Below are 23969 nucleotides of genomic sequence, written 5' to 3'. Positions count from 1 at the left end.
ATGCAATCTCAGCCTCCCGGGTTCAAGCAACTCTCCTGCCTCTGCCTCCCGAGTAGCTGAGGTTACAGGCACCCAGCACCATGCCCAGGAATTTTTGTATTTTTAGTAGAAGTGGGGTTTCACCATGTTGGCCAGGGTGATGTCGAACTCCTGACCTCAGGTGATCCACCCACCTCGGCCTCCCAAAGTACTGAGATTATAGGCGTGAGTCACCATGCCTGATCTTCATTTAATCTTTTAGTGAGAACAAAAATGCTTTGAACCATTAATATTAATAACTATGTACAATAAAATGATTTAAAATATTTTATCTTTATCTTATCAATTTAAATCTAATTTTAATCATGTTTTACAATACATGTAAAACATTAGTGCAGTGATACAGAAATATACTTTATAAATAAACATGTCAAATGCAAGCATGTACCCATTTTAAAAGAACTGGCAGGGGTGGCTGGAAAAAACTGTTTGGGATGTGGATACCTGTGGAGCTGGTGCCTGGTAGATGCTGAGGAGGGGAGAGCTCTGTGGACGCTTGGAGAGCTGCCTGGGGCAGGGCGGGTCAGAGCCACCAGGCTTCCATGGTATTAGTTAGACATCAAGGCTCAGTGCCAGGGAGACAGGCAGGACTGTCACAAAAGCAGAGGTCCAATCCCATTCCAGGTGTTGGGGAAGGAGAGGAGTCTAGAATTCAACTGGCAACCTTAGTGTCCAAAGACATACTCTGAGCACTCATGTGCCCACTAAGTTGCAGCCCTCCCCAGTGCCTACCTCTCATAACTGGTCTGGTCCGGGGTTCCCTGTGGACTTTGGTGCCAACACCCAGTGTCTTCTCTGAGTCCTGACACTTCAGGTTGTTGCCTCTATGTTGTCTCTGCCCAGGCCAGGCAAGCTCCTCTCTGCCCAGCATCCCCTCTCACATGGCCCTTCTCATTGTCTGCTGGGGGTTCTATCATGGGAGCTCACATCCTGCTTCTCTTTGCCTGGCAGACCCCCACTGTGTGGGTTGAATGGTGGTCTCTAAAAAGAAATGTCTACATCCTGCCCCCCAGAACTTGTGAACGTGACCTTATTTGGAAAACGTCTTTTTATATGTCATTAAGTTACAGATCTTAAGATGAGATTGATCATATTGGATTGCCCTGGACAGACTTAAAATCTGATCAATGTCTTTATAAGAGACAGAAGAAGACACAGACATACAGAGGAGGGGAGAAGGCCACATGAAGACGAAGGTGGAGATTGGGGTGATGCAATCATAAAGAAGGTCAACAGCCACCAGGGGCTGGGAGAGGCCTCTCATCTCCTAGAGCTTTCGGGGGAGCACAGTCCTGCTGACACCTTGACTTCAGATTTCTGGTTTCCAGAGTGGTAACAGACTAAATATCTCTTGTAAGCCACCCAGTTTGGGGCAGTTTATTAAGACAGCCCCAGGAAATTAAAGTACACACTAACATTTTTAGCCCCAGCTTGGACCACTGGGAAGCCACCTCTGGCCTCTCTAGTCTGGGGTATAGCCACTCCTCTGGGCTTCTCCCTGGCAGGTGAAGAAGGTATAAGTTCTCCTGTTAGAACGTATTCGTATGTGTTAGAAATACATCTATCTATCTGATTCTCTTGATAGATAAGCTATCCTGAGCTAACCCTGAGCTAACCCAAAAAACTCTGCAGCCTCTCTGATTCCCCAAAGCTCCCAGGAGCACAACGCTGTCCCAGATGAGTGAGTTTCACTGGAGGTTTGAGGATAATGAGAGTGGTTACACAGGCCAGCACATGACTTAAAATCAAACCCACACTCTTGAGCCTCAGCCATTCCTGGTAATGTTCATTGGCCATGTCTCATCTTCAAGCCTATCAGTTTCCACAATGTTGCTCAGACTCCTGGTCTCTCAAAGCCCTTCTTGCATCTCTTCTCCTGTATCTCGGGGAGACTCTCATCATCTTGGATGTCTTCAGCTGAGTTCACCAAGAAGGAGACCTGAGGTAAGGATATGAGTGCAAGTCATTTTTTTGGAGGTGCTCCCAGGAAGCATGAGTAAAGGAACAGGGAAGACAGAAGGGAAGGGGAGGGAAAGGAAAGGAAGAGAAAAGGGGAGGAGAGGGGAAGGGAGGGAAAAGAAAGGGAAAAGGAAGGAGAAAAAGGGGCGGGGAAGGGAGGGGAGGGGAGGACAGGGAGGAGGGGAGGGGAGGGGAGGGGAGGGCAGGAGCCCCGACAAGCCCTGAAGAGACTTATGTTTCTTCATAAAGGAAGGGATATGGGAAGGGGTATGGGAAGGGGAAAGGATATGGGAAGGGAAAGGAGTATGGGAAGGGATATGGGAAGGGGTATGGGAAGGGGAAGGAGAAGGGATATGGGAAGGGGAAGTGGAAGGGAAAGGGGTTAGGGAAGGGGTATGGGAGGGGGAAGGGGTGTGGAAAGGGAAAGGGGGAAGGGGTGTGGGAAATATGGGAAGGGATATGGGAAGGGGTGTGGGAAGGGGAAGGGGAAGGGGTATGGGAAGGGGAAAGGATGTGGGAAGGGGAAGGGGTGTGGGAAGGGGAAGGGGTATGGGAAGGGGTATGGGAAGGGGAAGGGATATGGGAAGGGGAAGGGGTGTGGGAAGTGGAAAGGGATATGGGAAAGGGAAGGGGCATGGGAAGGGGAGAGGATATGGGAAGGGGAAAGGAAAGGAGTATGGGAAGGAGAAGTGGAAGGAGTATGGGAAGGGGAAGGGGTGTGGGAAGGGGAAAGGGTATGGGAAGGGGAAGGGGTATGGGAAGGGGAAGGGACATGGGAAGGGGAAGGGGTGTGGGAAGGGGTATGGGAAGGGGAAAGGATGTGGGAAGGGGAAGGGGTATGGGAAGGGGAAGGGGTGTGGGAAGGGAAAGGGGTGTGGGAAGGGGAAGGGATGTGGGAAGGGAAAAGGGTGTGGGAAGTGGAAAGGGATATGGGAAGGGGAAGGGGAAGGAGTATGGGAAGGGGAAAGGACATGGGAAGGAGAAGGGGTGTGGGAAGGGGAAGGGGAAGGGGCATGGGAACGGGAAAGGATATGGGAAGGGGAAGGAGTATAGGAAGGGGAAGGGGTGTGGGAAGGGGAAGGGATGTGGGAAGTGGAAGGGGTATGGGAAGGGAAAGGGGAAGGGGAAGGAGTATGGGAAGGGGAAGGGAAATGGGAAGGGGAAGGAGTAGGGGAAGGGAAAGGGGCATGGGGAAGGGAAGGGGTGTGGGAAGGGGAAGAGGTGTGGGAAGGGGAAGAGGTGTGTGAAGAGGAAGGGGTATGGGAAGGGGAAGGGGCGTGGGAAGGGGAAGGGGTGTGGGAAGGGGAAGAGGTGTGTGAAGGGGAAGGGGTATGGGAAAGGGAAGGGGTGTGGGAAGGGGAAGGGGTGTGGGAAGGGGAAGGGATGTGGGAAGGGGAAGGAGTATGGGAAGGGGAAGGAGTATGGGAAGGGGAAGGAGTATGGGAAGGGGAAGGAGTATGGGAAGGGGAAGGAGTATGGGAAGGGGAAGGGGTGTGGGAAGGGGAAGGGATGTGGGAAGGGAAAGGGGTATGGGAAGGGGAAGGGGAAGGAGTATGGGAAGGGGAAGGGGTGTGGGAAGGGGAAGGAGTATGGGAAGGGGAAGGAGTATGGGAAGGGGAAGGAGTATGGGAAGGGGAAGGAGTATGGGAAGGGGAAAGGGTATGGGAAGGGGAAGGGGAAGGAGTATGGGAAGGGGAAGGGGAAGGGATATGGGAAGGGGAAGGGGTATGGGAAGGGGAAAGGGTATGGGAAGGGGAAGGGGTGTGGGAAGGGGAAGGGGTGTGGGAAGGGGAAGGGGTATGGGAAGGGGAAGGGGTATGGAAAGGGGAAGGGGAAGGAGTATGGGAAGGGGAAGGGGAATTGAGCCAATACAGAGTGCTGATGAGCCATCACTGTGGGCAACAGGGTCTCCATTTCACTGGGACCTATGTGAGATGGTGTGGAACACACCTCAGAGTTGGCCCACCTGAGGGTCAAAGAAACTGTTTAGCCTCCAACTTCCGTCTGCTATTGGCTGAAGGCTGCTCCCAGTGGCAGTGACTCCCTGGCAGGTCCAACCTGCATCTCAGGCAGGCCCTGAGAAAGCTCTCATTTGGAGGGGTTCAGAACCTCGCAGAGGCTGAGCATGGAGGGCAGGGGCACAAGGGCACCAGCAGCATCTGTTCCAGTGGAGCAGGCAGGGTTGCTATCTTGCCAAGCCTGCTGAGTCCATGCTTTTGGAGGAGGGGAGGCAATTTTCCCTCTAAAAACAGCCATCAAGGCATGTTGCTAAACAAAGAACAATCCACCCTGGAGAAAAATTATGCCTCTTTCCCAAAAGACAAAGGGTGTGTACACAGTTGTGGTTTGAAAAAAAGCAGTTGCTTCTGTATACCATGAGGTAGACACTATTATTACTCCCACTTTATAAATTAGGTAACTGAGGCCAAGGGAGGCAGAGAGGGAGTAACAAAAGCCAAGATTCAAACTCTGGTCTTCCTAATGGAATATCCACACACTCCCAACTGCTCCGTGGGGCCTGGGAGTAGGGCTTGGGTTAAGTGTACGAATGCACAAAGCTTTGCCATTTATAATCACCTCCTTCTCCCCCATCCTGTGTGCAGGGGGAATGGGGCTGCTCTTGTTGTGGCCATTTTACTGAAGAGTAACTAGAGGCATGGATAGTTTTAAGTCATGTGTCCAAGTTCCCATAGACTTGAACCAAGTCTGTCTGACAACAAGTTGTTGAAACTGCCCCCTTTAACATCCTTGAAACACAAGGTTCCAAGTGCTGATGGCTCCAGGCAAATTCATTCCTACCATCAAAGTCTGCAGCTGAACCATAAGGGGAATCAGAGAGAGGCGTGATCTTCAGAGACAACAGGCAGGGTGCCATCCTAAGTGTCTCCACCATCACCACCCTCATTCCCATCATCCACGAGTGGCAGGCACTGCCTAGCCTTATGTTGTTGAGTACTCACTAGATTCACAGTAGGAAATAGGATCTGAAGAAGAGATGGCCATGAGCCAAGAGGAAGGGCTTAGAGAAGTGAAGAGCACAAGCTGCCTAGGTTTGAATCCCAGCTCTGCCATCTGCCAGCTGTGTGAGCTTGGGCAAAGTACTTAAATACTCAATGCCTCAGTTTCCCCATCTATAAAACAGAGATAATGCTGTCTATCTCAAGGGTTGCCGGAAGACTAATGTATAGAGAGAAGCTAGAATGTAGGTTGTGCCATGGAAATATTAGCAATTATTAAGTTGGTATTCAACTTTTGGGAATCGTGGGGGCTAAGCAGAGAATCTGAGGTAGAAGACAGGTCATATGGAGTTAACTTGAGAGTAAGGTTGAGGGGAGAATGGTTGGGACCTCCCCAGGCACACGGTTAAGAGCAGTATAACTAACACAGAGCTCATGCCTAGTGGGACAGGCCTCCTTAAGCCCTCCCTCCCCAAGGGCACCCCTGGATTGAGAACTGAACATGGATGTCCTGTGGGTGACCAGCCTCTGTAGGTAGAAGTGTAAGCGTAGCCAAGAGTCTGGCCTTTGGAATCTGATAGAGCCAGATTTGACTCCCAGTTGTACTGCAAATTATTTTGCCGTTACACCTGTGAAACAAGAATGGCAAGGCTTCCTTTGAGGGTTGACGAGTAGGTGGCTCTGGTGACCACTCTCCCCTTGAAGTCCTCTCTGACCGCTCCCTTTCAGACTCCAGCATGACCTCCTCTTCATGCCCTGCCTCTCAATACCGGCATCCCTGATGGCGCTGTCCTGGGCCCTCCCCCCTGCTCGGTCTCCTATCATCCCTCTGAAACCGTGTCCACACCACGTCCGCACCACAGCTTCAATTACCAACTGCAGCACAGGCCCTTCCAAGTCCACCTCCCCTGCACAGACTTCCATCTTGAGCTCCAGATCCTCTTTCCAACTGTCCACTGGACATCTCCGTCTCCCAAGCAAACTCAACATATTCAAAATCAACTCATCATCTTTTTTCCAACCTGCTCCTCCCATCTCAGTAAACACCATCACCTTCCGCTGAGCCACCAGGGCTAAAACTTGCACCCCATCTTCCACCACTTCCTCTCCCATGGCCAAAAAACTCTCTCCAATCCATCCACCACCCTAGACCAGGCCACGGTCATCTCTTGCCTCCATCTGCATCCATCCTTCATCCTGCGGCCAGAGGGATCTTCCCAAAGCACAAATGTGAACATCTCCCTGCCCACACCCTTTCATGACTCACCAGTGTCCTCAGGATCAAGGCCAAGCTTCTGAGGCTGGAGTATGTGATTTTCACCACCTAGGTTCTGCCTCTCTTGCTGGCCTTATCTCTTACCTCCCGCTACAGATATACCCTGAAGCTAGGATTTCAGCTTGGCTGCTCCTAGGATATGCCTACCCTAGCACCCTTCCAGGTAGGGCCGGATCTGAGTCATCCCTGCAACTTCCATGGCCAGCAGGGAGAATGAATAGCATGCACGGTGTCTTTCCAGGTGAGAGGGTTTATGAAGACTGGGAGGCTTGGAGGTGGTGACTGGTGGGGCAGGTGTGGGTTCTGAGGGACGTAGTCCTGGCACTTTGTCTTGAAGGAGGGAGTGCTGGCGCAGGAAGGACAGGTGCTGTCAGCAAGAATGCCACCTCCCTCTTGTAACCTTTACCAAAGACATTTTCTCTGAATGTCAGGTTCATTAGACACAGGATGGGGAGTGGAGGAATTGCTCTAAGACTGAATGAGAGACAGGATAGACAGATAGACGTTACCTACAGGACAGACAGACAGATGTTACCTGGATTGTGACAAACCAGCCTATAGAGTGAGGAGACACCGTCTCTACAGGCACGTGCTCCCTCCAATTCGAGGGATAGAGCCATGCTCATTCTCCTCAGACTGAAGGTCTCTGGGTCAGGGCCAGGCCATGTCTCTCCTTCAGAGTGGAGTTCCCACCACCTCCCCTCACCTCCATATTGTTCTCTGCCCTGGGGTCCCAGGGAAAACAGTATCATATGGCCTCAGTCCATAGTGCTCACCAAATGGCCCATTAAAATGTGGTGTCCTGATTCTCAGGAGGGGCAGCTACACTTACTCCATCACCCTGCCCCTCCCTGGGACATTCAGAATAGGTCCCTGGACTTGAAGCATCTTTTCCTGCCCAACCCTATTTCTCTAGCCCAGTCCGTCATCTGAGGATCTGTGTGTCTGACTCAGAAACCCACTCTAGGTCTGCCTCATGTTAGACATTAGAGAAATAGATCAGATATTTGCCCCACCCTCAAGGAGCTCTAAGTCTCATGAGGAAGACACGCAGATATACAAATATTACCAAGTGGTGGGCTCGGTGTCATGAAAAAAACAGGTCCGAGGTAGAGACATGCTGTGGAAGAGAGTCCCTGTAGGTGGAGAGTCATGAAGGGCTTCCTGTGACAAGGTAACATCTGAGGTGGGCTTTGAAGGATGAATAGGAGTTTCTCACTTTGTGTGTTCTTTCTAGGAGAATTGGTTTCTGAAAACAAAATAGCCTGCTTCTGTGAGCTGTGAGCTCTCTGAAGAGCACAAGGTGACTCTGAGTCCTTGTCCTTCAGGCCACTTTTATTGCTGTGCAGCATGGTCAGGGCACTGAAGAGCAAGAAGCCCTCAGATCTCACTCCTGCTTTCTGCCTCCCGGTTCTCCTCCGCAGCCCTCAGCATAATTGATGGTGCAGTGATGCATGCTGGGCATCTTCTGCTCCCAGACTAGCAGCTCTCTCCCGGTCTGCTGCCCCAGAGCTCCCAGGAAATGGGCTCCCATGCCATCGGCTAGGGTTTCATGTGTCAGTGCCAGGCACATGTTGGGTTGGGGGGAGTCAGGGACAAGACTCAGAATAGCAGGCTTCTCCTGTCTAGGAGCTTCCAGGCTTCATGCACACATACACGTGCCACCCTCAGAACCGCATCCCCCATCCACCCCGTCTCCACCTCCCTGAAGACCTTGGTCCCCTCCTGGGGATAACTGACCCTGACCCCACAGTTCTTCCTGGCAGCTCTGCCTCCTCTTCCTCTTCCTGCCCTCTGAGAGGCTCCTCTGCCTTCCTGGAAGCCGCCATCGCCCATCCTGAATGTGGAGCAGCTCCACTCCGTGCCTGGCTCGGCACCCTCACAGCTCCTCAGCTGCCAACTCCATCTTCACGCCTCCCAGAGGATCAGCTGTCAGCTGGTGCTGGAGATGGGGGAGACAGAGACAGGGAGAGATGCAGTGCAAGGAAGGGAGAGACGGAGAGAGGAGAGACAAAAGGAGGAAGGCAGAGACAGGGGCTGGGAAAGAAGGGCAAGAGAGAGAGTCAGAGGCCCCGTGAAGGGGAAGTGGAGAGGATAAGACAGGTGAGGGGGAGACACAGAGAAAGGGGAAGGCTGGAACATAAGAAGGCTGCAACCCTGAAGGCGACTCATCTGCTGAAGTCCATTCCTGCCATTAGAAGTGACTGAGACACAAAAAACGTGGGTTTTTACACTCTATGCAGAGAAGACAGGGAAGACATGGCCTGCAGTGCACCAGAGGAGGGGCTGGTTTCCAGGGAGGTGGGGGAGCGGGAAGAGCACTTATAGCTTAGCACACAAGCAGCACAAATACACTCGCATGCACGCACACAGTGAGAGAGGTATACATATACATACGCATGCGCACACACATAGAAAGATATACATATACACACAGAGGCACACACACGCATGCAAACGTAGACACACACAGAGAAAACCAGAGATACACATGCACACAAGCAAACATAGACACATACACATGCATACAGCACAGACACATACATACACACATGCAAACACACATCAACACAGATACACGGGCTCTTCAGGGGCTGAGTGGCTCGATGGCCCCACTGTAGGGAGGCTCAAAGCTGTCTGTGGTCTGAAATGAGGGTTCTCTTCTCCTACACAGAAGTCACAGAGGCCAGATCAACCAAGCTTCCCACCTCCGCTTTAGAGGGTGTGTCCACGCAGGATGCAGGGTATCCCCAGCCAAACAGTTTCACACTGATCCGAGTCCAAGGCACCATCATGGTGGAGCTGTCCCCAAGCCCTTTTGTGCAGAGGATAAGGAAGCACAGATAGTGAAGGGACCTGCCCAGGATCCCTCAGCCCAGCTGCACGGGGCTGGCCCTGGAGCCTGGGGCACCTGATCCTTGCCCCCATCTGGCTCTGCGACTTCAGGGATTGCAGTGGGAACTGGACAGGCTGTGGGCACAGGAGGTCTCCTGCTACTCACACCCCCCTCCCAGGAGAAACTTCTTTTCCAACCCCCAGCACAGGTCCCAGCCAAGTGGAGCCCGGACCCACTGCACCCTGAGAAGAGTGCAGCCTGGCCCTCTCTCGGCCTGTCTCAGGCCAGGTGCTCTCTAGGCTGGGTGAGGCTGTCACTGCCAGCAAGGCAGGTGAGTGGGAGGCACACCCAGTCACTCAGTCTTGTCTCCTACCAGCCTGGATGAATTCTGCTCTTGGACCAGCTTTACGGGGGGTTATGAGACACTGGAAAGAGGGGACCCTCTACTGCTAGAGATGGTACAGAAGGGAAGAGGGGGCTTCGAGGTGGGAGAGAATCCCGCTGGAGGCAGGAAGATGAACAGGGTGGACCACGGAAAAACTGCACCAGAAGCCAGCCCAGAAGACTTAGAAATGCAACCTAACAAGGTCTTTCTGATGTTACCTGTGGAAGGCCCCATGCTGGGAGCTGGGGGGAGAGATACTGATGATAATGGGCACCCATTACTGACCACCCACTGACCCAGGCATGTATGTCATAACTCTTTTGACCATCACAATGCCTTGTGTACTGTTATTAACCCATTTTACAGGAGAGAAAACAGCCTCAGAGAGGTGAAGAGCCAAGCCTGAAATTCCAACCTGAGCAGCATCAAAGTCCACCTTTTTTCTTCCACACTTTTCTGTCTCCCTGTGTGCACAGAGAGACAAACACAGAAGGAACAGATTAGAGCAGGAATTGCCCTTAAGCAGAGATTACATGTTTGTTGGGAAAAGATTTTTCATAAACTCATGTAGATGTAAGTTTAGCCTCCGTGCCTGAAGCTAAGGTTACAGAAGAAGCCAAAGAGTGCAGTAGATTGTAGAATGCCAGGCTCGGAGACCACACTGCCTGGACTGAACCCTGTATCTGCTGCTTCCTGGCTGTGTGGCCTCTTCCCTGGTCCCCAAAATGGGGATAGCAAAAGCTCATACTTGCAGATGTCTCATGAGGTTTAAACACAGTGATTCTATAAAGTACCTAGAACAGCTCCTGGCCCATAACAAGTGCTTGATAAATGGTAGCTACTGGTGTGGCTCAGGGAGACGTTCCTCTGCTTAGTGGAGGGAGGAGGGGGACAGATGGGGAAGGGTTGGAAAGCAGGAGGGGAAACAATGGGGGAAGGAGCAGTGAGAGAGCACCGTGCACTGAGGGACCCTCCCACGACACCCCACTCCCACCACCACTCAAGTGTGGGCACATCCTGAATGCTTGGTGAGACCGGATTTGTTGTAAAAACCAATGAAGTAGCAGCTGAATTCTTAACCCAGGTGGACTCAGAGTAAAGGGATGCGAACCAGAGACCTCAAGTCTCCCAGATCTCATAGCAATCCCAGGGAGGGGATGGGTCTCCTCCAAGTCATAGAGATTGGAAAGTTCCCCCAAGTCGTAACTCAAATGCAAGAACATGGAGGCACCCAGCTGGCATTTGGGTTATACAAGCTAGTGAGGTTTGTACAGTGTCAAGGCATTGGTGTAATAATCATCTCGGCTGATACTCATTACATGCCTGTATTGTTCAAAGCATTTTACACATGTGATCTTTCTTATTTAAGCTTCAAAACAATCCAATGAGGTTGGCACCGTTATTAGTCTTGTTTTACAGATTGAAACCAGAGAGGTTAAGCAACCTGCCTAAGGTTACACAGTTAACCACTGGTGAGGCCAGGAGGCAGACCCAGAAAGTCCAGCTCCAGAGTCCATATTTTTAGCCATTACTCCTATTACTTCGTGAGGAGAACCAATGGGAGAGAGCCACAATGGGCTTCCAGGAGAGTGCCCCCTGAGCCTGCCTCATCTCAGGTCTGCAGGCATGGTCACAGCACAACGGTGATAACCCAGCCAGGAGCCCTCATATTCCTGACTCTGGGCTCAGCATCAATCAGAGGCTCCAGTGAGCTCAGGGTCTGCACCACTCCCTACTAGGCACCGATCCATGTGAAGTAATAAGTGCCAGGATTGGGGCAACAGTGCCAACCTCAGCCAAACCTGTCACAGGCCAGCAGCTCTGAACCTACCAGGCACCATCCCTCCAGCCTGAGCCACACTCTCCACTGAACACTTGGCTGACCAAGCCTGGCCCACCTCTCTCAGCACCCCTCTCCTGGCTCCATCCCACTGCTCAGATAATGCCACCATCTGGGGCCCATCTGCAGGGAGCCTGCCTGGTTGTTAGAGAGGGGACATCTTCCATCTGCATCCTGTGGGAGCATCCTAGAACTCCATAAATCTCAGGTTGGGCAGAACAGCACCTGCCAGCAAAGGGCCAAGGCATAAAACACAATCCTGTTAGCATCTTTCTAGGGAGGACACAGGCCATGCCACTCAGGGTAACTCTAGGTAGATTTGTGCAATCAAAAAGGCAACTCATGGTGGAAGGAGCAAGGGCTTTGGAATGGAATCCTTCATTGGAAGGGGCTTCAGGCAAGCGGATTCAGCGATCTGAGCCAGTTTCTTTATCCGTAAGATGGAGATAATATAGCACAGATGTCACTGGAACTCCATCTTAATCATTTGCATATCCTTTACACCTAGAATAGGGCATGGGAGGGCCAGGTGCGGTGGCTCACGCCTGTAATCCCAGCACTTTGGGAGGCGAGGCTGGCAGATCACGAGGTCAGGAGATCGAGACCATCCTGGCTAACACAGTGAAACCCCGTCTGTACTAAAAATACATAAAATTAGCTGGGTGTGGTGGCCGGTGCCTGTAGTCCCAGCTACTTGGGAGGCTGAGGCAGGAGAATGGCATGAACCCGGCAGGCGGAGCTTGCAGTAAGCTGAGATTGCGCCACTGCACTCCAGACTGGGCGATAGAGTGAGACTCCGTCTCAAAAAAAAAAAAAAATAAAAAAAAAAAATAAAAGAATAGGGCATGGGAAAGATGTTTGTGGAATGAATGAATGCAACCAATCCGATGGCCATTCTGCCTTCATTCTTGCTAGCAGCGCCCCAATTCAGGCCAGATGACAATTGTGCCTGATGGCTCTGGAAAAGTCATGGCAACCCTGTGTCCCTTTGTGGTGACTGGTATGGGTGGGGTGGGTGGGTGTGTGACCCAGTTCTAGCCAATGGAATATAAGGAAAAGTCTACTGGGCATTCTGGGACAGATTTCCATCCCTGATCAAAGAAAGGAGGTGTGTGAGGAGAGCACGCTTGCTCTTGAAGCTTCCTTCCTGCTGTCAAGATTGTTAAGGAGAGTGAGGGGTTTGGTGACGAAGTAACCAACTGGCAACCACAAGTGGAAAGAACACCATCATCTGAGGATGGCAGGAGAGAAAGAGAAGAGCATGGATCCTCAATGATACTGTAATACACTGGGCTGCCAAATCAGCCCTGGGAACTCCTACCATGAAATTTTTAGTTAATTAACAACAAATGTCCACTAAGTTTGAGCCACTTCTAGTTCCTATGCAGACGCTTGCAGCTGTAAGCATTCCTATCTGACACAGTGACCAGTGAAGGAATGAATGAATGTCTTGTAGCCTGAACAATGCTATGCAAATGTTTGTTATTGTTGACAACATTAATATGGTAACACCTCATTTATTTAGCATTATCAGCAATGGGCTTTGCTCAGAAGGAAAGATTCAAGATAATTGAAGTTTATCCCCTTTAGGCACCAAAGTATTATTTCGATTTTAACTGATTTTGATTTTTAAAAATCTGAAATGTATCATACTCCCATCTATCTCTCCCCTCTCTCTTTACCTCCCCCCTCCTCCTGTACATACACCCACACACAGGATGCTGACGAGAATTCATTTAACTTGGCTTGGACATGGTGCCCACCAACAAATGCACATCGCCAAAGTGAGAAGAACCTAGCAATTGCCCTGGAGCCCACAGAGGTGGGGGTGAGGGTGGGGTGGGGTTGCATAGTCTTGCTCTGATTTCCAGAGTCATCAACCCTTCCAGCCATGTCCCATCAAGCTGCCAACTGTCACAGAATGACTGCCTCTTAGAACTCTCCCCAGCTTGGACAGATTTCTCAGTCCTGAGCTGTAAAGCCAGACCACCATCCTTGCTATACTTGTGTGCAAAATGGATTCTTGCAGCAAGCTCTGACCAAGGGACTGCCCTAAGGTGTCCAGGGGAGGAAGGCCAGGCTTCCACCCCAAAGAAGGGATTGTTCATTCACTCAACAAATAGTTACGGAACACGTATTCATTGAGGCAATAGAGACGACGAATGCAAGCTTTGGAGCCAAAAACCTGAGTTTAAATCTTGCTCCTGCTATTTACAAGCGGTGTGAACCCGGGCAGGTGACATCCCCTCCCCGAGCCACAGTTACACTTATCCATATAATGGAACTAAAAATAACCCTTCCACATAGGAATGAGACTAGGAATAAATAAGTTACTGTGTCTAATGCCCTTAGAACAGCGATTTTTATTTGTAAAAGTAAAACAAATGTGAGCTATTGTCACCATTTTTACCATGCACTGGGCTTTTTTTTCTGTGGACCAGAGCAACAATGGTTAACAAGAACGGCATGGCCTCCGCCCCAGGAAAGTAACAGTTAATCAAGGTTCTACTGACAGGAGGCAAGATCCCAGTGAGACAGAGACTCAGCCAAAGGAGAAACTGGATGTGAATGATATTAAGGAGAAACATGTCTCTTCAGGGCTTGTTGGGGCTCCCGGATTTCCCACCATATGTGGGATGCTTGCGGGGACCGTTTTACTCAAATATTACATGAAGGGTGAGCCTTAGGACCGGATCATGTAGGGACATCTGGTGCCTGGCAACTTGAGTTTATGTGTGGGAGGCACCTAGCACAGTGCTTGGCTAGGCCCCTTCCGAGAAAGGAGGTTTTTTATGCAAAGCCAGGCACTCACAAGGGAACGGACGCTTGGCCTCGGAGAGCTGAATTTGAAGCAGCTGAGCTAATCTGCTAGGTCTCTGGAAGCCCTCTCCACTCCTCACTCTCTCCTTTGTTAAGCAGAAAATGCCAGTGCAGACTGCTGTTCCTCTGGCTATCCTTCTGGATGTTCTTTCTAGAACATTCAAATCTCAGATACTGGGGGCACTTGATTTCTAATGTGTGGCCAGACATACACAGTCATAGATAAGACTGTGAACCAAAGTTGCTAAGTGATCAGGAGGCAACCATTTCTGGCTCTCCCTTTTGTGTTATAGCTGCAGTATTTTCCTTTCTGCCTCAGGGCCCTTGCACATGGTGCTCAGAATGTCATTCCCCCAACACCTCTCCTCTTTGCCTACTCCTGCTCATCCTTCAGATCTTAGCCCAGGCATAGCTTACTAAGGAAAACCATCCTGGATGCCAGGTTCCTTTCTTATAGAACTGTGTATTTTCCTCCAAATCTCAATCTCTGCGATTATGTGAATAGTAATAGCGTCTGTAAGCCAGAAAGCACCATGAGGCAGAGATTGTGCCGGAGTTTTTTCTGCACTGTACTGCCGGCATCAGCACAGCTGGCCAGAGAAGGTGCTCACTAGATATTTGCTGAAGAAATAAATGAAGGTGTTCTTAGTCCCTGGGTAAAGGGATGAACTTGGTCCCCATCTATGGGTTCCAGGGCTAATGAGGCCCTTTAATGGCCATCTTGCCACTGTCCTGCCTCCAGGGGAGCCACTCTCCTGCTTAAATTGTGAATGATCCCCAGCCCTGGCACAACTTTTCCCACTGTGTGACTGGGCAATATTACTTGTGTGGGGATGCCAGTATGCATTCCATGACCAAGGGTCACATGGGATGTACGTTTGGAAAATCAGAAGGTAAATTCCTTCCCTCCTTTCCTTCCTTCCTTCCTTCCTTCTGTCCTTTCTTCCTTCCCTCCTTCCTTTTTCCTTTCTTCCTTCCCTCCCTCCCTCCCTTCCTTCCTTTTTTCCTTCTTTCCTTCCTTTCCTTCCTTCCTTCCCTCCCTCCCTTCCTTCCTTTTTTCCTTCTTTCCTTCCTTTTTTCCTTCCTTCCCTCCCTCTCTCCCTTCCTTCCTTCCTTCTTTCCCTCTTTGTCTCTTTTCTTGTCTTTTCTTTTCTTTTCCTCTTCTCTTCTTTTCTTTTCTTTCTCCTGTAGTGTTTGTCTGGCCTTTTAAATGCTAATGAACACAGTGCATCTCCAGGAGGAAGGGTCTCCTCTGCAGCAGGCCCTGTGTATTTCACCCTGGGATTTATTGATTTTGCATAGCAAACTTGGGATTTAAGGTTAGAGGTAATTTTGGAGGAAATGTTGGCCTACAAAGTCCAAGTTTTTTAGCCTCATGCTTAAGGTCCCTAAAGACTTGGGCCCTGTGCCTTTCCATGCCCTTTACATTTACTCTTTGCTCCAGCTGCCCAATGAAGCACAGTTTCCCAATCACTGCTCTCTTGTGCCTCCATTCCCTCTGTCAGGGCAAAGGGAACCCTGTTGCCCGCTGGCTGAACTCCTATTCATCCCTCAAGGCCAAGACCAAGTATCACCTCCTCTGTGAAGCTCTCCCTGGCCTTCCTCTGTGTTCCCAGAGTCGCCAGGATGTTTTTCTACCAGAACATGACCAGAATCTACTGTAAGGAACTGCTGACATATCTGTTCTCCCTTTAAAGTTCTCAGTGTCAAGGTCAAGGCCACATCTTATGGCCGTGTCCCCAGTGACCGACATAGGACCTACATGTTTATTTGCATAATGTTTATTTGCTGAATAACGGCATGAAGGAGAGTTAAAATGGAAATGTTTTTTCAGTCTTAAAAACAGTAGCAAGAGGGATGGCCTAGCCTCAAAGAGTACATAAAAGGTCAAAGAATGGGGTGAAAATGGGGATGAGGTGAGGCTCAGTGGGTGCTGCACATAGTATCTGCCTTAATGAAGGTCATAAGGCCAGACTCCACTGGCCACTTCTAGGTCCTCCCCTCACACAGCCTCTAATGGACATTGAACAGAGCTGTCCACTCTTTCCTTCCTGACATATTGACTCCTCTGGGCCTCTAGGATACCACATTCCAGCTCACTGGTACCCCCCGACCTTGGATCTCCAAATGTTGGAGGGCCCAGGGGCTCAGTCCCTGACCTCTTCTCTGTATTCATTCCCTCTCAAGTGATCTCATGGAATCCACTGGCTTTAAGTGTCATCTCTCTGCAGATATTGCCTGTCTTGCCCTCGCCACTGAGATCCAGATGCATTTACCCAGCTATCGATCCAAAAACTCTACTTGGGTGACTAACAGGCACCTGAACTTAACAAGGTCTTTGATTATGCCCTCCCTGAAATGTGTTTCTTCTCTGGTCTTTCCATTTCAGAAAACAGCATCATTACTCACTTAGTCACTCAAGCCAAAAACCCTTCAGCAGGTTAATCCATCAGTCAGGCCTGCAAGCTGTATTCCTAAACATAGCCTCAATCTACCCCTTTCTGGCCATCTCTGCTAGCATGCCACCGTCATCTCTCATCTGGACCACTGCAACAGCATCCAAACTGGTCCCTGTTTCCTTACTTTCCTCCGTAATTCTTCCCATTGCCACAGACCACAGGGATTTGGAAAGAGTGGGGGCTTGAAAGTCAGAAAAAACTGGGTTCATATCCTGGTTCTACCATGTATTATCTGTGTGACCACGAAGAATTGACTTACCTTCTCTGAGCTTCAGTTTCCCATTCGTAGAATAAGGATTAAAGCAACCAACTTGCTTTGGTGATGAGGTGTCCATGGGGTCTTCCCTCCTACAGTTGAAATAATGAAATGGGGCTGAATTTGAATTTACTAGGAAAACACAAAATCAGACTAAACATTATGGGAGAATTGCGTTGGGAAATATGCACGTGGTAAGTCTTGTGACCATCATAATTGTACCTATTATGTGTCATGCCCTGGCTCAGGTGATGCACATATACTAATGTTTGCTTTTTAAAACAACCCCATGAGACACACCCATGTGGGAGACTTAGAGTAGTTAAGTAACTTGTCCAAAGGCACACAGCTTGTAAATAGGAGGGCCAAATTTTGCACCCTGGTTCCCTGACGCTGGAGAAGCCTGTGCTTTCACTTTGTATGGTTAGATCAGATGAGATCAGGCACATTCAGGGTGGTGTGACTGTAGCCTGCATGGCTAGATCAATGTACAATACAGCCTCACCCACGTGGAGGCAGAGAGCCCCTGACTTGGAGTTGGACTTGGGCTTGAGTTTAGGCTCCGCTGTTTGTAAAAAATACGCCTCAGCCAAGCCACTAAATCTCCCACAATATCTATTTCCTTGTGAGAGAAAAAAAAGTGTCAATACTACAGTATTACCATATTGGGAGGTGCGTTTGTCCGTTTTGTGTCACTATAAAGGAATACCCAAGACGGGATAATTTATAGAGCAAAGAGGTTTGTTTGGCTTGTGGTTCTGCACTCTGTACAAGCATGGCGCCCGCATCATCTTCTGGTGAGGCCTCAGGAAGCTTTTACTCATGGCAGAAGGTGAAGGGGGAGCAAGTCCGTTGGCTGGACAGGGAGGGAGCAAGAGAAAGAGGAGGAGGTGCCAGGCTCTTCTTAACAGTCAGATCTCGCGATAACTAACAGAGTGAGAACTCACTCCTTACTGTGGGCGGGCGCCAGGCCACTCATGAGGAATCCACCCCCGTGACTCAAACATCTCCCACTAGGCCCCACCTCCAGCATTGGGAGTCACATTTGCACATGAGATTTGGAGGGAACACACATCTCGACTATCTCAGGTGGTGTGAAATCAAATGCAATATTATGTGCTAAAGTATCCTGGAAACTATAAACACATAAATGGTTCTTTCCTCGCATAGTATTTATGGAAAATATGAGCCCAGAGAGGCTGCGCTGCTCTTTGGGGCTCAATCCTACTTCTTCGTCGGCTCTTTTACATCCCGAATTACTATGCTGTCCCCAAAGATCCTCTTGTTTTATTGACTTAGTTTCTCTATTAAACTCTCTAGGCTCTCTCCTCCGTGCTCCGTCTTTCTCTCCCACTGCTCCAGCCTCCTGGGAACCCTGCCTAGAGTCCACACTTGGAAGAAAATATCTGCAGCAGCAACTCCCATTGTACATTATGAGTATTCGCGCCCCCAGGGAAGACAAGAGTGTTTAAGTAATAGTAAAGATTTTCTCGAGTTCCCATTTCCAGAGATACATTTTTTTTACCTGGGACTGGAGTTGGGAGAGGCTGCTTCTCTTCGGACCTGCGGCTTCTTCTGCTTCCTGATTCGAGTCCCTGTGATAAAGGCCCCAACCCATGCTGGGCGGGAGGAGTTGAGCGCAGTGATGCCTGTGGCCAGTTGGGGGCAGCAGAGGGCAGCAGAGCAGGAATCACGAGGGGCTGGCAGAGAGGGCGGGTGGTGCTGCAGCTGCAGTGAGGGGCCCTGGGCGGAAGCGCGTGGCCACTGGGTCTGCTCTGCCCCAGATCTCCAGGCCACACTTTCTGGACTGGCCTGGATTAGACAGCAAAGACGTGGGAACTGTTTCCAGAAGGCCGGTGGAGAGAACATGTCGGTAACAGTGTGACAACATGGTGGTTCCAAGTGACAGAGACTCAATTTGAACCAGACAAAGCAAAAAGAAGACTATGGCTCACGGAGCCCGGGTTTCAGGAACAGTTGCAACCAGGGACTCCAACCCTATCAGAACCATCTCCCTCCTCTCTCTGTGTTGGATTTATCCCTTCCGCCTGCAGATTGGTTCCTTCCAGGAACCGAAACCACTGCCACCAGCAACTTTTGGCTCAGATGTTCTGAGATTTGTTGTTTTCCCTCAGTTCTGATGGGACAAACCTCAGGGGAGGACCTTCCATAGTCTCAGCGTAGTGCAGTCATGCTCTCCGCTGTGGCTGGGGGTGGCGTCCTCTGACTGGCAGCCGGGGCTGCATCCGGAGCACTCTCCAGGTGAAGGGCTCTCTCTGTGGGAAATAGATGGGCGCCATTCACATCAACACAGCCTGCGGTGGTGTCCAACACCTTCCCTTCGGCACAACGGCACCAGCCTATGTCTCTGATTTGTGAACTGACTTTCAGAAATCAGGGTGGCAACTTCACCCACCCCTACTCTTCCTGAAATGAAGGGACAGTGTCCTAGGAGGACCGCAGCGTGTCTCTCCTCTTTTTTGTTTGTTTGTTTTTTGAGACGGAGTCTCTCTCTGTCACCCAGGCTGGAGTGCAGTGGTGCCATCTCGGCTCACTGCAACTTCTGCCTCCCGGGTTCAAGCGATTCTCCTGCCTCAGCCTCCTGAGTAGCTGGGATGACGGGCGCGCGCCTCCACGCCCGGCTAATTTTTGGATTTTTAGTGGAGACGAGATTTCACCATGTTGGCCAGGCGTTTCTCCTGACCTCAGGTGATCTGCCCGTCTCGGCCTCCCAAAATGCTGGGATTTTGGGCGCCTGGCTGTGCCTCTCCATCTTAAATTCACCTCTCTGCCGGTTGCCTTGGTGAAATTGGCCTCAAGGAAGGGGTCATCATGACAGAGTGCCTGAGCTGAAGGGCAGGAGAGGAGAGGAGGGGTCTGAGCACCTCAGTGAGGCCTCAATTAGAATCAGCAAAATAAGAGATTGTTGCAAATGTTCTGCAAGATGCATTGTATAGAGCGATTCACTGTGTGCCTGACATTTCCTGATAGCCCTGAAAGCTAAGCAGGGGCTGCTTAGCATTGCAATAAATGTCACCACCTGAACATTATTAGTGGTGTCTTCTGACCTGCCGGGTTATCTGGTGAGTCAAAGATGACGGGGGGAGGGGGGGTGGCAGGGCGGTCTGTGGAGATTTTAGGAGACCCGAGTAGTGTCCTGGAGCCCCCAGAGGAGGAGGCAACAAAGGGTGGGGAGAGTGGTGCCACACACATCTGGGTGCAGGATCTGTTACGAGTCTGGTGGTTGGGGAAGCGTGGGGAGACAGGACTGAGGGACCTGGCCAGACCTTTGGGCAGCTTTTACCCAGATTCCTTACATGTGTAAAGCATTCAAATGCACCACCTTGTTTGACCCTACCAGCCTTAGGTTCCATTTTACTGTTGAGGAGACAGAGAGAGAGAGAGAGAGAGAGACAGTGACTTGTTTAGAAATCCGAAAGTCAGTCAGCAGAGTTGGGACTGGGACTCAGGTTTCCTGGTGCCCAAACCAGGTCACTCTCTGTTCTCTGAAGGGTGGAACAGAGGCAGCTGGAACAGGAAAAAAAAGAAGGCAGCTGCTGGGACACAAGCATAGACATCTGGGGATGGAGGTCATCCAGCAGGCGGCACCGGGGTCCAGGCCTTGCAGCACACTGCCGGGTGCACAAGGGAGCTCTGTAAAGTGAGTCCCTGGGGCTGCCACACTGAGAATTCCCCGTTGTTGAATGCCCTTGGAGCAAATGGGTGTGTATTGACTTTTCCTGCGGATGATTGCATCCTGCCTTTGACACCTTCTGCACACTCAGGTCTATCTCCTGAGCACCAATCTGCACCTGCATCTGGAACATCCCCATTAGAAAGCCCGCAGGCAGCTCACACTCCCTACCTCTCAACCTGTCAACTCTTCCTCCATTCCCCCAAACTGCTCCTTCTCTGGGGTCTGCCCTCTCTGTGAAATGCATCTCCCCCAAATCATTCAAGTCAGAAATCTGAGCATTGCCCTCAAGCTCCACTCCCCATCTGCCCCAAATCCAGTTAATCATTAAGTCTCCTGGATTCCTCTTCCTTAGTATCAGTCAAATACACCCTGGCACAGGTCCCATCCTGTGCCAGGTAAGCCAGACCGTGGAAGCTGGAAGGGCTTCTCCAAGCAAACTTCTTCCCAGGAGATGGCAGGGGTCTCCACTTGCCAGTGCTGAGGTTGAGGCACGAGGAGAGATGCACCCACTGGGGAGGGGGCAGCAGACTTGGCATCCTTTGATGAGGGAAAGTGAGCACGGAACAGAACTGTTGACAGACTCCAGGCTGCTATATTGGGAAGATTTGACAACACACACAAGGAGAGAGTGAGGGTGCGTTGATGGCTGGTGAGAGGCGCGGGGGCCGGCTGGGGACGTGCTGCCACCACCCACGCAGGAGGAAGTTGGGAACAGATTGCTTGGGACCTGTGCCAGCCTCCTGAAGAGCCATCCACTTCCTTCCCTCTCTCCTGGCTCTGGCACCTGCCGAGCAATCGGGGAAGGGGCTGCCTGGTTGTAGCCAATCTGGCCAGCGACATGGGCTGTGAGGGTGTGTTCTGAGATGAGAATCTAGCTTTGCACGGAGGAGCCTCTGCCATTTGGCCTGATTCCCCCACCCCATCCCTTCTCATCCAACATCAGTCTGCATCTTTCTATTCCCATCCTGTCTCTCTCCCTTTCCTATCTCCCACCCGTGTTTATCAGTACAGGACATTTCTTCAAGTTTTGTTTGTTACTGTCTTACCTTGAGTGGACAAGGAAACAAGAGAGTGAATTTTATTTATTTTAGTGTTTGGGGTGATAATTAATCATACTCTGACTCGCCTCCCCCTCCCCCAGCTGTTTAGTTAAACAGTTACACAGGAATGGGGCAGATGGAGTTCAAAGTATCAACTTTACCATTAATACTATCAATACCAGTTAATACTACCTAGAACCATCTGTACAGTGAGAGGGGATTCCTGGCCACAGTCACGGAGAATGTGCCTTGGAAGTGTGGTCATAACTGGGCCTCCAAGACCTCCTTCTCCACACTTAGCATCTGGAAACAAGCAGAACTGGACAACGGCAGGTCTCTCCCAGGGGGTAGTCTCAGGGGCCAATCCACCTCGTACGTTCTTTCTCCCCAATCTCCCATCAGATGAATCATTATGTATTGCGTCACTAGGGATCTTTCTACTTCAATACCCCTGGACACATGTAGGATTGCATTTCCTGACCCCACAAGGTTGAGCAAGACCTGGCTGTAAAGTAAAAATATAAATGATTTCTAAGTATTAGTATCCTCCTCCCTGCCCAGATGATATAGAGAAGTTGAGAGAACAGTGATTAGACTCCCACATCACTGACTAGGAAATAAGAAAATGAGAAATAGCCTCCTTTGAAAGGGCTTGAAGTGAGAGTTCAACTCATTGAACACGTGCTGGTGGCTTGGGGAGAATTGAAACTGGCCATCTTTAATTCCTCTGATTTTAATTTATTTATTTTAGGGGCTGTTCTGCAACACCACTTCATTTATTCCCACCCCATCTCCTGGAGTCCTCTGAAATGGGATCTCTATTCTCGCTGGACCAGCTGTGTCTCCTAGGGCAGGGAGTGTGGGGAAGATAATAGATTCTAAGAGACTGGCAAGTTTCTGCCCCGCCCCCATCTTCTCTTCCCCTCTGTGAAGAGCATTAGGGGTACATCTGTGAGGGACCCAGCATGTGGGATGGGCTGAACTTGTGTTTTTGGCCCCCCATCTTCCTGCCTGGGCCCCCTTTGTCTCTCTCTGCCTCAACTCTCTCATTCTCGCCTGACCTTCTCAGCTCTCCACATCACATGCCCACGTGGCTTCTTGACCTGGCTGGAATCTGGGTATGTTCACAATGATCTGTTCTCTGGAAAACTGCTGGTGCTGGTGAGGTCGGTGATCACCTGCTTGGTAAGCTTTTTTTTTTTTTTTTTTTGAGACAGAGTCTCTGTCTCCCAGGCTGGAGTGCAATGGTGCAATCTCAGCTCACTGCAACCTCAGCCTCCCGGGTTCAAGCGATTCTCCTGCCTCAGCCTCCTGAGTAGCTGGGATTACAGGTGCCCACCACCATGCCTGGCTAATTTTTGTATTTTTAGTAGAGACAGGGTTTCACCATGTTGGCCAGGCTGGTCTTAAACTCCTGACCCCAAGCGATCCGCCTGCCTCGGTCCTCCCAAGGTGCTAGGATTACAGGTGTGAGCCATTGCACCTGGCCAGCCAGGCACTTTTGTCCCTCATGCCTCTCAGTGACAAGGGGTCTTAACTGCCATTCAGAGACCTGGGACAAAGTCCAACGATGAACGAATTCCTGAGGAACTTCCTGAGGAGGAAGGACCTGAGCAGAACTTGTTGATGGCATGTGTGTTGGGGGTGGGGCCACAGTCTGTGAAGACCGCTAAGCTGACCAGTTAATACTATCTAGAACCACCTGGGCAGTGAGAGGGGATTCCTGGACTTAGGGTATTAGAGTCAAATGTCTGACCATGTTTTGACTGTGACAGTTAGTAACTGTATGACCTTGGGCAAGCCCATTCACCTTGTGGGGTATCATTGTCCCATTGTGCAATGGGTGCCTGTGGCCCAAGTGATTCCCTGCTGGGTCCACCGATGACAGCATGGCTGAAAGGAGCCCTGGAGCGTCAGATGCTCTGCAATTGCCATTGACACTGGGGACTGGCAATTCTCACCAGTCATCAACTCTGACATTCTGGAAGACAGCCGAGTCAGGTACCCAGGGCAAGGACAGTGCTTCTATCTGGGGCACCCTGGAGGACTTTGTGGAAGAAGCCTGCCCGCTGGTTGGGCCCGGAGGAGGGTCAGGATTTCAACAAGCAGAGACGGAGGCATTTCATGCCAGGGGTAAGGCTCATGTGGAGGTTGGCGGGCTGAGGGGGCGCCACCTAGAGGTGGGCATTGAGGCGTGTGGGTTGATGTATGAGGTTCCTTGGGAGAGCAGATTTGCAGAAATTCTGGCATCTCAGGCCGGGGAGGCTGGAGAGCTCAATGTGGCCAACTCATTGTTTTCACAGATGAACAAACCAAGACTCAGAGAGGGGCAGGGGCATTAGTGCTCCACAGCGAATTGGACAGCTCAGAACTGGGATCCATGGCTCCCGATTCCTCCAATTCCA

General features: G+C 50.7%; 1 long non-coding RNA gene across 1 annotated transcript; it reads right to left on the bottom strand.

Moving 5' to 3' along the window:
- Nucleotides 1-294: 294 nt before the first annotated feature.
- On the bottom strand, nucleotides 295-9732 carry LOC129007359 (uncharacterized). The gene is made up of 3 exons (XR_008492306.1): nucleotides 9671-9732; nucleotides 7972-8173; nucleotides 295-1978 (listed from the first exon to the last, which is right to left on the bottom strand). It is a non-coding gene; the product is annotated as an uncharacterized LOC129007359 (long non-coding RNA).
- Nucleotides 9733-23969: the final 14237 nt, after the last annotated feature.

Source organism: Pongo pygmaeus, chromosome 1 (genome assembly GCF_028885625.2).
Source record: "Pongo pygmaeus isolate AG05252 chromosome 1, NHGRI_mPonPyg2-v2.0_pri, whole genome shotgun sequence".
Lineage (NCBI taxonomy): Eukaryota > Metazoa > Chordata > Mammalia > Primates > Hominidae > Pongo > Pongo pygmaeus.
This window is presented reverse-complemented; position numbering and strand designations above follow the sequence as displayed.